A 14,159-nucleotide genomic window follows, 5' to 3' on the forward strand; every position below is an offset into this window, starting at 1 on the left:
TCTCTGTAATATAAAGCATCAAACATTCAGTGAATTTTTTTTAATATAAATAATGAAATGATTAATTCTAAAATCTGTTTATTTTTATTTTTAATGATTGATTGATTGATTGATAAAAAAAACACAAGATTTTTTCTCAACTGAAATGATTCAGTGTCTCTACAGATGTAAACATTACATCATACTTAACAGATTTATGTTTGTCTTCCAGGTAAAAGGTAAAAACAAGTCTACCACCTGTCGGGCCAAAGGTCAAAACAAGTCTACCAGCTGCCAAGTCAAAGGTCAAATTAAGTCTGGCACTGTGAATGTTGCAGCCTTATAACATTTTACATGTTCTGCTCTGTCTGATTGGTTGGTTGGTTGTTATGAAATGCTATTTATCAAAGCACATTTTATCTTGAGCCTGATTGGACGGGAGGTCAGCAGCAAGGCTTTGGACTGTCAATACAAATGGCGTCAGATGTGACATCATGGTAATTTGAGATTGATTGATTGAGTGGGCTGGTCAGGTATGTTGCCATGACAACTGGCTGGACTGTGTAAACCCGTAGATCCGAACTTGTGTTAGAGTTCGGCTCGCAAGCTCGCATCTCTGGGTCTATGCCGTCTTGGCACAAGCGATCGTACTCTCCCATTACAATCAAATTACTTTTTCACATTCACATCTCACTTCAAATTACTCCCCCAGCCCCAACTCATTTCACCCCAGCCTCATATAGATTCACCCCAGCCTCATATAGATTCACCCCAGCACAATCTCAGTTCATCCCAGCCGAAATTCACGCTATCTCAGTTGACCCCAGCCCTATTTCAGTTGACCCAATCCCCATTTCAGTGTCACCCCAGCCCCATTTCAGTTAACCCCAGCCACATTTCAGTTGACCCCAGCCCCATTTCAGTTGATCTCAGCCCCATTTCAGTTCACCCCATCCCCATTTCAGTTCACTCCAGCCCCATTTCAGTTCACTCCAGCCCCATTTCAGTTCACCCCAGCCCCATCTCAGTTTACCCAGACCATCTCGGTCCAGTCTGATCTCAGTTTACTCTAGTCTGATCTCAGTTTACTCCAGTCTGATCTCAGTTTATTCTAGTCTGATCTCAGTTTACTCTAGTCTGATCTCAGTTTACTCCAGTCTGATCTCAGTTCACTCCAGTCTGATTTCAGTTTACTCTAGTCTGATCTCAGTTTACTCCAGTCTGATCTCAGTTCACTCCAGTCTGATTTCAGTTTACTCCAGTCTGATCTCAGTTTACTCCAGTCTGATCTCAGTTTACTCCAGTCTGATCTCAGTTTACTCTAGTCTGATCTCAGTTTACTTCAGTCTGATCTCAGTTTACTCCAGTCTGATTTCAGTTTACTCCAGTCTGATCTCAGTTTACTCCAGTCTGATCTCAGTTTACTCCAGTCTGATCTCAGTTTACTCCAGTCTGATCTCTGTTTACTCTAGTCTGATCTCAGTTTACTTCAGTCTGATCTCAGTTTACTCCAGTCTGATTTCAGTTTACTCTAGTCTGATCTCAGTTTACTCCAGTCTGATCTCTGTTTACTCTAGTCTGATCTCAGTTTACTCCAGTCTGATCTCAGTTTACTCCAGTCTGATCTCAGTTTACTCCAGTCTGATCTCAGTTTACTCCAGTCTGATCTCTGTTTACTCTAGTCTGATCTCAGTTTACTTCAGTCTGATCTCAGTTTACTCCAGTCTGATCTCAGTTTACTCCAGTCTGATTTCAGTTTACTCCAGTCTGATCTCAGTTTACTCCAGTCTGATCTCAGTTTACTCCAGTCTGATCTCAGTTTACTCCAGTCTGATCTCTGTTTACTCTAGTCTGATCTCAGTTTACTTCAGTCTGATCTCAGTTTACTCCAGTCTGATCTCAGTTTACTCCAGTCTGATCTCAGTTTACTCCAGTCTGATTTCAGTTTACTCCAGTCTGATCTCAGTTTACTCCAGTCTGATCTCTGTTTACTTCAGTCTGATCTCAGTTTACTCCAGTCTGATTTCAGTTTACTCCAGTCTGATTTCAGTTTACTCCAGTCTGATCTCTGTTTACTTCAGTCTGATCTCAGTTTACTCCAGTCTGATCTCAGTTTACTCCAGTCTGATCTCAGTTTACTCCAGTCTGATTTCAGTTTACTCCAGTCTGATTTCAGTTTACTCCAGTCTGATCTCAGTTTACTCCAGTCTGATTTCAGTTTACTCCAGTCTGATCTCAGTTTACTCCAGTCTGATCTCAGTTTACTCCAGTCTGATTTCAGTTTACTCCAGTCTGATCTCAGTTTACTCCAGTCTGATCTCAGTTTACTCCAGTCTGATCTCAGTTTACCGTCATCCTCAATTTATAGAAGTGCAAAAATGGCAGATTTTGTTCAAACATCCATTTTGTGTAGATAAAGGTTTGACAGGTAGCAAACCGAATAATAGCATACTTGAAGACATGTCAGTTGGCATGGCAACACTATCGATTGCATACTGTTTATTATAAGACAGCAGTTGCACTTAATATTAGTCTTTGCTACATGTCATTCAAATCCCATAATGCATTGTATTTTTTGTTACATCTTTGATCAGATCAAATCAGTTACATGTGTTCTCTAATAATGCAGTGCATTGTGGAAGACATTGTTCACTGCAACCTTGCCATTCCCATGCATTTATTTACCCACTCGTCACATGCAAACATTATGGAGACACTCCGTGTCAGTCCAGTGTAGTACTGGTCTATAATGGAAACACTCCATGTCAGACCAGTGTAGTACTGGTACATACTGGATACACTCCATGTCAGTCCAGTGTAGTACTGGTACATAATTGAGACACTCCATGTCAGTCCTGTGTAGTACTGGTCTATAATGAAGACACTCCATGTCAGTCTAGTGTAGTACTGGTCTATAATGGAGACACTCCATGCCAGTCCAGTGTAGTACTGGTACATAATGGAGACACTCCATGGCAGTCCAGTGTAGTACTGATCCATAATGAATACACTCCATGACAGGTCCAGTACACAGGTGTTTGATTGTGAATATGTATTGTACATGTCAGTACTTTGTATGAAAGTGTTATATCGTGACAAGTCAAACAATGTGGGTTCTTGTATCTCCCTGCAAACATAGCAAAAAGAAGTGACCCAGTATTGACCCTCAACAGTGGCGCATTCGTTTTGCAACTGAACTGCCATAAAACTGAAAACTGTGTTTTGTTCTCTGTGAGTAATGAAACTTTCATATGATTACAAAGTACCAATGACTGAAATTCAAGAACCTCAAATGCTGTCGATGATATTCAAATTCTTGGTCTTATTGGTTCAATTGTAACAACCATTCCACCTTTCCCCATGGTGTGTTTTGATTCAATTTTAGTCAAATTTGAATTATAAGTTCAAAAAAATTGAGTTCTACAAATTTCTAGAATTAGTTATTCTCATTGTCTTATAGAAATACTAATTAGCAAGGTGATTGATTATACTCTTTCATTGTTTTTAAATTTATTTTAAAAGTTTTTTTTCCAAAAATCGAATTAAGTTTTTAAGTCAAAATAAATTATCCAGTAATTGTTAGAGTGATGACAAGAAATTAAATTTACATTCATTTTCAATTTGCCTATTATTACATTTTGTATTTTTATATATTTACTTTTGTTCACACTGTGTGAATTTAAGTTTTTTGTTTATTTTTTTCATTTGACTTTCAGAGGGTGTCTCTGGTCCTGTGTCCAGGATTATTGAAAGCCCCTCTTTGCCAGGTATACAAGAACACATGTAAAATATTTTAAATAATATTTTTTTCAAAACGTACACATTTTTCTGAAAATTTCTTTTCATCCAAAGATTTTTATGAAAGACTTTTATTTTAGAATTGATGATTATATATTTAGATTTATAGCATTTTTGTTTTGATGATTAGGTATTAGTTGCTTTGCTGGTCAGTCAACAATTCATAAATGCATCTTTCTATGGCATCGTACACAAGTCTAGGTCTTTGTACACAAAACTATAACTCCCCATGTATTGTACCTTTACACCATGCATCATAGTTTGAATCTTAAGTTCAAATCAAACTGCTAACAGATTTGACATTATTATTAATATGAACGTTAATCAACTTAAAAGGACTCCCATGTGCATTCATTATAGTGAAAATATCAGCTACGTGTGAATCAGTAAAATAGTAAATTTGTCCAAGAAAAAAAACATCAATTCACACCCTTCATGATACCGTTTCATTAATCAACCAAATATGGGTTTCTTCTCCTCCTACTCATAGTCACTATGACAACAGACAGATGATCATTTGTGTTTTGTCTGTATGCCAGACAGACTATTCTATTTCCAGTTGGAGGGGAGGGGGGTCAGAATAGCCACCTACGTAGTCCTGTTGAATATAATATCACATTAGGTGGTTTTTCCTCCCCAATATTTTTGACTGTCATAGTAAGTAGTAAAACACCAATGGTCTTCAAACCATGTATTACCGGATCATTTATTTCGCGCTCGAATATGACCCAGTTTGCATTTGTGAAATATTCTCACAATACAAACTTAGACCTTGACAATGAACTGCAATTTGGTAATTTATTTAATCAGCACAAATGCCGCAACAAAGTAATTTGGGGAAGATTGAGACGTCAAATATTTTGCTCTACTTCCTGATTATGTAAATACAAATGTATTCATGTTTGTAGACTTTTTCATGCTCTGTTAATATATGGTGAATAGCCACAAGGCATTATTAGAATCATTGCAGACAGGAGACAAACACATGTTATAATTTATAATTAGTTTTGACATCAAAATTGTAATGTGTTGTGAAGGGGGTGATTACTCAACTCCTGAATGCACACACCCACCTGAAAACCATTCATCTACGCCCCTGAAAACCATTCATCTACGCCCCTGAAACCAAGCGTCCACCCACCTGAAACCGTGCATCTACCCACCTGAAACCACCTGAAACCGTACATCTACCCACCTGAAACCATGCATCTACCCACCTGAAAACCATTCATCTACGCCCCTGAAACCATGTATCTACCAACCTGAAAACCGTGCATCTACCCACCTGAAAACCATGCATCTACCCACCAGAAACCATGCATCTATCCACCTGAAACCATGCATCTACCAACCTGAAAACCATTCATCTACGCCCCTGAAACCATGTATCTACCAACCTGAAAACCGTGCATCTTCCAACCTGAAAACCGTGCATCTACCCACCTGAAACCATGCATCTACCCACCTGAAACCATGCATCTACCCACCTGAAACCATGCATCTACCCACCTGAAACCATGCATCTACCCACCTGAAACCATGCATCTACCCACCTGAAACCATGCATCTACCCATCTGAAAACCGTGCATCTACCCACCTGAAAACCATGCATCTACCCACCTGAAAACCATGCATCTACCCACCTGAAACCATGCATCTACCCACCTGAAACCATGCATCTACCCACCTGAAACCGTACATCTACCCACCTGAAACCGTACATCTACCCACCTGAAACCATGCATCTACCAACCTGAAAACCATTCATCTACGCCCCTGAAACCATGTATCTACCAACCTGAAAACCATACATCTACCCACCTGAAAACCATGCATCTACCCACCAGAAACCATGCATCTATCCACCTGAAACCATGCATCTACCAACCTGAAAACCATTCATCTACGCCCCTGAAACCATGTATCTACCAACCTGAAAACCGTGCATCTACCCACCTGAAAACCATGCATCTACCCACCTGAAACCATGCATCTACCCACCTGAAACCATGCATCTACCCACCTGAAACCATGCATCTACCCACCTGAAACCGTTCGTTTACCCACCTGAAACCATGCATCTACCCATCTGTAAACCGTGCATCTACCCACCTGAAAACCATGCATCTACCCACCTGAAAACCATGCATCTACCCACCTGAAACCATGCATCTACCCACCTGAAACCATGCATTTACCCACCTGAAACCGTGCATCTACCCACCTGAAACTGTTCGTTTACCCACCTGAAACCATGCGTCTACCCACCTGAAACCATGCATCTACCCACCTGAAAACCATGCATCTACCCACTGAAAACCATGCATCTACCCACCTGAAAACCATGCATCTACACATCTGAAACCATGTGTCTACCCACCTGAAACCATGCATCTACCCACCTGAAACCATGCATCTACCCACCTGAAAACCATGCATCTACCCACCTGAAACCATGCATCTACCACCTGAAACCGTGCGTCTACCCACCTGAAACCGTGCGTCTACCCACCTGAAACGATGCGTCTACCTACCCAAGTTAGATACATATTAGATACATATTAGTTACTGTTCAATTTTGATGATTTTTGCCACAAATAAATTAGAGCAACTTTTACCATCACATCCAAATATAGATCTAAATACATCCTTAAGTAATGTTTAACATTGCTGTGTGTCCACACATGTAAACAAAACCCATAACCACTTGTTGTATCCCCTATTCAGAAATAAGAGAAATGCCAAGGAAAATGGCAAATAAACAGTTAATTTTAAATAAATTCCCAGAAAAGTTATTCAAATTGATTAAGTTTTTGTTTGAGCAGTTTTTGAGAAACTTATATGAGTTTATGGCAAGTGTCACCACAGACAATGTTCGGTGCAAACAAATAAAATTTCGCCATTGGATAACATCCGCAAGGTATAAACCTTTGTTTACTTGTTGGCTTTAAGTAAGTAACTGTTATTTTGCACTGAAATGACGAAATAATCAATATAAATATATATATATATACACTATATGTATTTTATTCTACTGAAATAATGTGTTTTGTTACAAATTTAAATCTATGTAAACTTATCAAATAACAGTTGTATAACTCATTGTTTCACTGGAAAATTTATGAACTTAAAACCCAGTGAATATGCTAAAATAGAGAAATTAAATATCAGGAAAACTGAATTGTTATATATTGGTTTATAGACAAATTCATAATTAAAGTGCAGGTAAAAGAAAATGTATAATTTTTTTTATGAAAAAAAAACAAACATCTTCTATTGGATCTTCTTCATAACTGAGAGCGCCCTCCCAGAAAATGTTGGGAAATTGGTTGAATTGTTATGATTAACTTTCAACTTTCTTTGAAATTAGCCCCTCTTTCATGGCTATGTTATGGTTGTGATCAGTTATGATCAGTATTTAGGGTTGTTTGGATTAAAAGTTATTATACAATAGGCATACTGAAATTGACATTTTATTGATGCTGGCTATGAACCTCTATAAAACCTAGTGGGAGTATAGCGCCCTCTATTGATAACTGCGAGAAATATGAATGGCAATAAAACAACACAATAATGCCCAGTGAAAACCGGTTGACTTCATTTCGTGTTGAATTCAATCTTGTATGTTAATCTACCAGTACATAAAATGGTTGCACAATACATTTAAAATTTCAACCCATCTTTGCTTATATTTGCAAATTGTACCATTTACATTTAGTTCAGACATGTTTTCTTGTAAGAAATGATTTTAGTTTATCAACATAGTGCTTTGTTACATTATGAACACAGGTTTTATGATCTTGTTGAAATCCATGAGTACCCCAAATTTTTTTGGAAATTACTTTTACAATAATAGTTGTATAGTCATCATCGGTTGGTTGCCATGGAAACATGGAATTAAGAGAATGAAAAGGAATTGAACTGTATCATACGCAATTGAGTAAAAAAAAGATAAGTGTCGTAAAAACTCATTAGCAGATTTTTGTAATCTAAAATTTGGTCTGTTAATTGTTCACTTAATATTTTGATTCTAATTAAGGCTTTAATGATAATTAAACACTGTTTAATTAATAATACACTGTGTTAGACACAATGGAAGAATCAAAACATCTTGCAAACAATTATCTAATAATATCAACATACATACAGACATAACTCACTTTTCCAAGTAACAATATTGTTCATTATTCAGTTATGTTTTCAGACAAAAATCTCTGCTATGAAATGTGTGTAAACTTGAAGTTTGTTTGATCATGCAATACTCCATCAATAATGTACATATCTGAGATCAGCCATGATTTTTGGACAGAAGTTCACCTGCTACACTATCCTTACACCTAGTGCTCTAAACCAATCATATTTTTAAAAACTAAAACAAGCTTTTTATGTAGACAGGTGGAATGTTTTTTACGTGTCTGTGGAACCAATTTGCAAATCTGTTTTCAGGCTCTAGCCCAGGATTATTCATAATCATTTTTTGGTTGGGCATTAAACATCGCAAGTTGTTGTGTTTTGACAAAATTTTTTTAGCAACATGTATGTCATGTAATGATTTTTTGTAATCACTGATTCACATGTAAATAATTCTAAAAACTGTAAATCATTTTTCAAAACAAAAAGTTCATGCTATGTAAGTTTTATGACTAGTGTGCTAGAGAAATGAAACCAAAGACGAAATTGGTGTGATAGCAACCACTTTGTTGTCTACCCCAGAGATGAAGTTAACATGATGGCAACCACTTTGTTGTCTACCCCCAGAGATGAAGTTAACATGATGGCAACCACTTTGTTTACCTCAGAGATGAAGTTGAAATGATGGCAACCACTTTGTTGTCTACCCCCAGAGATGAAGTTAACATGATGGCAACCATGTTGTTGCCTACTCTCTGGGTGAGGTAGTAGGTTGTATAGTTGAGAGCTATACCATTGGGAGATAACTGTACAACTTGCTAACTTTCCCAGGGGTGGGGAAAGCTCAACAGCCAGAACAGACATCCTGAAAGGTACGCTGAATAGAAAACACTGTAAATTTCTTCCCAAGAAAAATCCTATACTAAAAAAAGTAAAAACTATAAAACTATACAACTTGCTACTTGCTCAGGGGTAGGATGGCAACTGTTTAACCTGATAGATTGACAAATGGGTGAACACACTCGGTGACGACTGATGAACCCGATTGAGTGACAAATGGGTGAACACGGATGGTGACAACTGTTGAACCAAATGGAGTGACAAATGTCTGGACACGGATGGTGACAACTGTTGAACAAAATGGAGTGCCAAATGGCTAGACATGTACAGTGACAACTGTTGAATCAAATGGAGTGACAAATGGCTGGACACGGATGGTGACAACTATTGAACAAAATGGAGTGACAAATGGCTGGACGTGTACGGTGACAACTGTTGAACCAAATGGAGTGACAAATGGCTTGACACATATGGTGACAACTGTTGAACCAGGTAGTGTGACAAATTGTTGGACACACATAGTGACAAATGTTGAACCAAATGGAGTGACAAATGGCTTGACACGTGGTGACAACTGTTGAACCAAATGGATTGACAAATGGCTGGACACGTACGGTGACAACTGTTGAACCAAATGGAGTGACAAATGGCTGGACACACGTGGTGACAACTGTTGAACCAAATGGAGTGACAAATGGCATGACACATGTGATGACAAATGTTGAACCAGGCAGCGTGACAAATGGCTGGACACACGTGGTGACAACTGTTGAACCAAATGGAGTGACAAATGGCTGGACGAGTATGGTGACAACTGTTGAACCAAATGGAGTGACAAATGGCAGGACAAGTACGGTGACAACTGTTGAACCAAATGGAGTGACAAATGGCATGACACATGTGGTGACAAATGTTGAACCAGGCAGCGTGACAAATGGCTGGACACACGTGGTGACAACTGTTGAACCAAATGGAGTGACAAATGGCTGGACGAGTATGGTGACAACTGTTGAACCAAATGGAGTGACAAATGGCAGGACAAGTACGGTGACAACTGTTGAACCAAATGGAATGACAAATAGCTGGACAAGTACAGTGACAACTGTTGAACCAAATGGAGTGACAAATGGCTGGACACATATGGTGACAACCGTTGAACCAAATGGAGTGACAAATGGTTGGACACACATAGTGACAACTGTTGAACCAATCAGTATGACAAATGATGTGACACATATAGTGACAACTGTTGAACCAGGCTGTATGACAAATGGTGTGACACACATAGTGACAACTGTTGAACCAGGCAGTATGACAAATGGTGTGACACACACAGCAACAACTATTGAACCAGGCAGTGTGACAAATGGTTGGACACACAGTGACAACTGTTGAACCAGGCAGTATGACACATGGTGTGACACACATAGTGACAACTGTTGAACCAGGCAGTATGACAAATGGTGTGACACACATAGTGACAACTGTTGAACCAGGCTGTATGACAAATAGTTGGACACACATAGTGACAACTGTTGAACCAGGCAGTATGACAAATGGTGTGACACACATAGTGACAACTGTTGAACCAGGCAGTATGACAAATTGTGTAACACACATAGTGACAACTGTTGAACCAGGCAGTATGACAAATGGTGTGACACACATAGTGACAACTGTTGAACCAGGCAGTATGACAAATGGTGTGACACACATAGTGACAACTGTTGAACCAGGCAGTATGACAAATGGTATGACACACATGGTGACAACTGTTGAACCAGGCAGTATGACAAATGGTGTGACACACATAGTGACAACTGTTGAACCAGGCAGTATGACAAATGGTTGGACACACATAGTGACAACTGCTGAACCAGGTAGCATGACAAATGGTTGGACACACATGGTGAATCAAAATGAATCAAGCATGAGAACAAAAGACAGTTATATATACCTTCCTAGCGGATGTTGTAAGTGATCACGATTTAGAATGATATCAAATCACCCAACTGACATCTATACAACATAGGATAGTACCATAGCTAACTGACAAATAGCATCCACATTTCAATATTCAATATTTAGAACAATCTACAATAATGATGGAAGTTATGTTTATATTTCAGTATGACAAATTCAGAGGTTGAATTGATTCATATTCGTAATTGACATAAATAAACCCAATTACATGGTAAAGTAAACCTTGTACCTCATAACATACTCATAATTGTAGGTGGGGCAAAACCTGTCTATGAATTAAATTATTTATAAATTGTGTGACAGTGGCACTCAGACATATTGTTTAAAATCACTTATAAATATATTATGCTGGCGGTTGGTGAGGAATCCATGTATTTCTGGAATGCGTTGAAAATATCACCAGCAAATCCACTAGATAATGCTATTGAAATGAATGTGTTACACTTACAGTCAGGCAGTAAAAAACATGTAAATTGTTTGTTTTTTTGTAAAAATTAAAAAAAAAATCTTTTCATGATAGATAAAAATGAAAGTAACAAATTCTTTGACCATTTTAGACCACAAGAAAAAACAATTTCAATTTATTCTCCCAAAAAATGTCCTTTTGATGATATAATTAGTGCATTTGCATACAATTTACATAATTAATGACATCATTCAAAAAGTATGTTCCTTGTGGAATACACCATATCAGACAATATATTTAACATTTACAGAATTTCAATCAACTGATTCTATTGTTTTATTGCTATTTGAAATGAATGGTCTTAGCAACATTCTGTGACATGTCACTGCCCTGACAATTGACATTAAAAAGAAAAAAATGACTTTTCAATGACAAATATCAGTAATTTATTAATAATTACTACTGAAAAATGAAGACAAATATATTCGAAGACAGTAATTTTTTGCATCTATTAATGTTGATATCGATAACCAGTAGTCACTTCATATTTTTTAATGTAAAACTTTCTTTAAGATCACAACTAAATTCACTGCATACGAAAAAAAACAACTTCAACTAAATAGTAGATGATGCAACTTTAATGCTTATGTCAAATATGAAAATTATATTAAAGTTATCAAGTTGCATTTTGAATTTATTTATTAACTTTAAATTATTGGAAATAAAGAAAGATAAGCTGTAAATTGTTTTATCACAGGCTTATTACTTCTCTTGAAATCTCTCAAAATATAAATGATATATTTCTGGTTCACTGCAGTTGAAAAGAGGCATTATTTGGGAGGTGGGGGGAGGGTCCATTTTCAAAATGTACTGTAAATATTAAAGGATAAAGTACATCACCACAAATTTTTTTCATTATATTCAATATTCAAAACAACTTTCATTATTGGCCATGTCCCCCAATAAATAGGAAATGGTACTTTTAGTTTACATGCTGTGATAAGTTTTATCAAATTTGTTTTTTAATAAAAACCCTAACACTAATTCAACTTAATATTATTCAATACGCCACAAAACATTTATAGTTTATAATAAACGATATGATAAAATACTACTTAATTTATCTATCCTGTATTTGATTGTTTGATATAACTATTTATAAAACTAAACGATAGATGGTATGTAATATGGCCTCCTCCAGACAGACACGATCTCAGGTTGTTTTCATATGGAATTAAGGATGTATTCTAAGATCCGATTTAGCAATTCTTTTCACGTCTGTCTTGGCTAGACAGTCTATCTTAATAAAAAATATCAAGTATCCTGGGTTGAATCAGACATTATGTCCATAACTCCATTTCATTGATGTCTTGCATATGTAGTTAAAATACTTTGCTAGACTGACTTATTTTATTTTTACTTTATAATCTCAATATTTTTTTTTTCTTTTGAAACACCATGATTAATATCCGGTACTAACGAAAGGAATTATGGGTAAACATTAATCTATTTAAAAAGAAATTAATTTTCATTTATTTATTCTTCAAGTGAATGTTTTATTTATTTTATTTAACACTTTGAAGTGTTTTCTTTTAATGTAAAAACAATAATTTACCATTCTTGTTTCACACAGGTTAAGCACACCTTGAATATTTTGTAAGGAACCCCTAGCACTGTGTTTGTTAAAACATGAAATTCTGCTTGCAGTTAGGGAGTCTAATTGTCAGCACAGTCTAGACAGTGCTATTCCAGCTGGTGTAGGGAGCGGGAGGTGGACGTAATGTTTCCCGCTACAAGTGGCCCTTGGGCTGAACAATTTTCACATTATATCATCGACATGGTAACAGAAGGCAAGTAGACATAGGTAGGAATGCTTCGGTGACGTTAATATTCATTGAAAAATGGAAATTATTTCTGAATTGCAGGTAAAATGTGTTGTTTGACTTGAGTTAAGGTCAAAAGGTCATTTGCTTCTGACACTGTCCAACATATGTCTGTAATGTTCAGTTTGTAGTTTGTATTTTAAAATTTATTTAACATAACTTGTCTAACGACAAGATGGTTTTAAAATAATTATGCTATTTAGAGGTCACCTTGCAGTTCATCGTATAACAGTTCTTTAACCGCCTTGTCTCGTTTCAATTCATAGTTATTTCTATTTAACAACAGTCACCAAATTCATTGACAGTCACAATTCATGGCAAGTGAGCAGGTTCAATTCTTAAATTCTGTTCAAAATTAGGACATTGAACTCAATTTCTATGAATGCGCATATATATAAGGGAGATGTCATGTGATGTGGATTACACTGTAGGGACGTTCCATTTATTTATTTAAAAGGAGTAATGTTGTTTTTACAAAATCTTATTGTATTGTTAGGCTTGTTATCTGTCATCTAAAAATTCTTCAAGTATTTTATTTTCAAGGAAGTGGAAGTGAGAAGAGATTATAAAATTTGACCCACCCTTCTTTGTGTTTGATTATTACCTGACTCACAGACGTCAATGCACTTCGGATATCGAACAATATTGGCACAGACTGTCAATGACCTGTCCAGGTCACGTAGAGGTCATTCATAAACATGGCAGTTACATTTCTATTTAAACTTAACCCAGTCACACAGCTGATATTGAGATTACTAATTACCAATGAAAGCAATAAATTATGATTTTGATTATAATTTTCTAGAAAAATCTCCATGACGATTGAATGGAGTGAACCGTGTGTCTGAATTCTATTCATACATTTCTTCCAATTAAACATGAAGGTTTCCTCTCTATTATATTCAATGTCAAAGTATTGTTGTATGCATGGGGGTGGGGCAGCTTTTTGTCACATGTGGCCGGCTTTTCAATATACAATATTCCTTGCATATCAACAGCTGTTGTGTCAGTGGCATTTCATTTTGGTCAAGTTAGGAATTCAGTTATTTATTTCAAAAACATTTACTGCATTTTTCGGCACTTTTTTCATGTTTTTTAATCTATGTAATAAGAGTAAAAAATCATTCTTGTGTTATCG

General features: G+C 36.7%; 2 non-coding genes across 2 annotated transcripts; both read left to right on the forward strand.

Annotated features, from left to right (window-relative positions):
* The first annotated feature begins 525 nt into the window (after window positions 1-525).
* On the forward strand, window positions 526-626 carry Mir100 (microRNA mir-100). Its single transcript, NR_037539.1, has one exon. It is a non-coding gene; the product is annotated as a microRNA mir-100 (primary transcript).
* Window positions 627-8,649: 8,023 nt separating this feature from the next.
* On the forward strand, window positions 8,650-8,750 carry Mirlet7 (microRNA let-7). The gene has a single exon (NR_037558.1). It is a non-coding gene; the product is annotated as a microRNA let-7 (primary transcript).
* Window positions 8,751-14,159: the final 5,409 nt, after the last annotated feature.

The sequence above is a fragment of the Saccoglossus kowalevskii genome, chromosome 5 (assembly GCF_978046115.1).
Source record: "Saccoglossus kowalevskii chromosome 5, keSacKowa6.1, whole genome shotgun sequence".
Lineage (NCBI taxonomy): Eukaryota > Metazoa > Hemichordata > Enteropneusta > Harrimaniidae > Saccoglossus > Saccoglossus kowalevskii.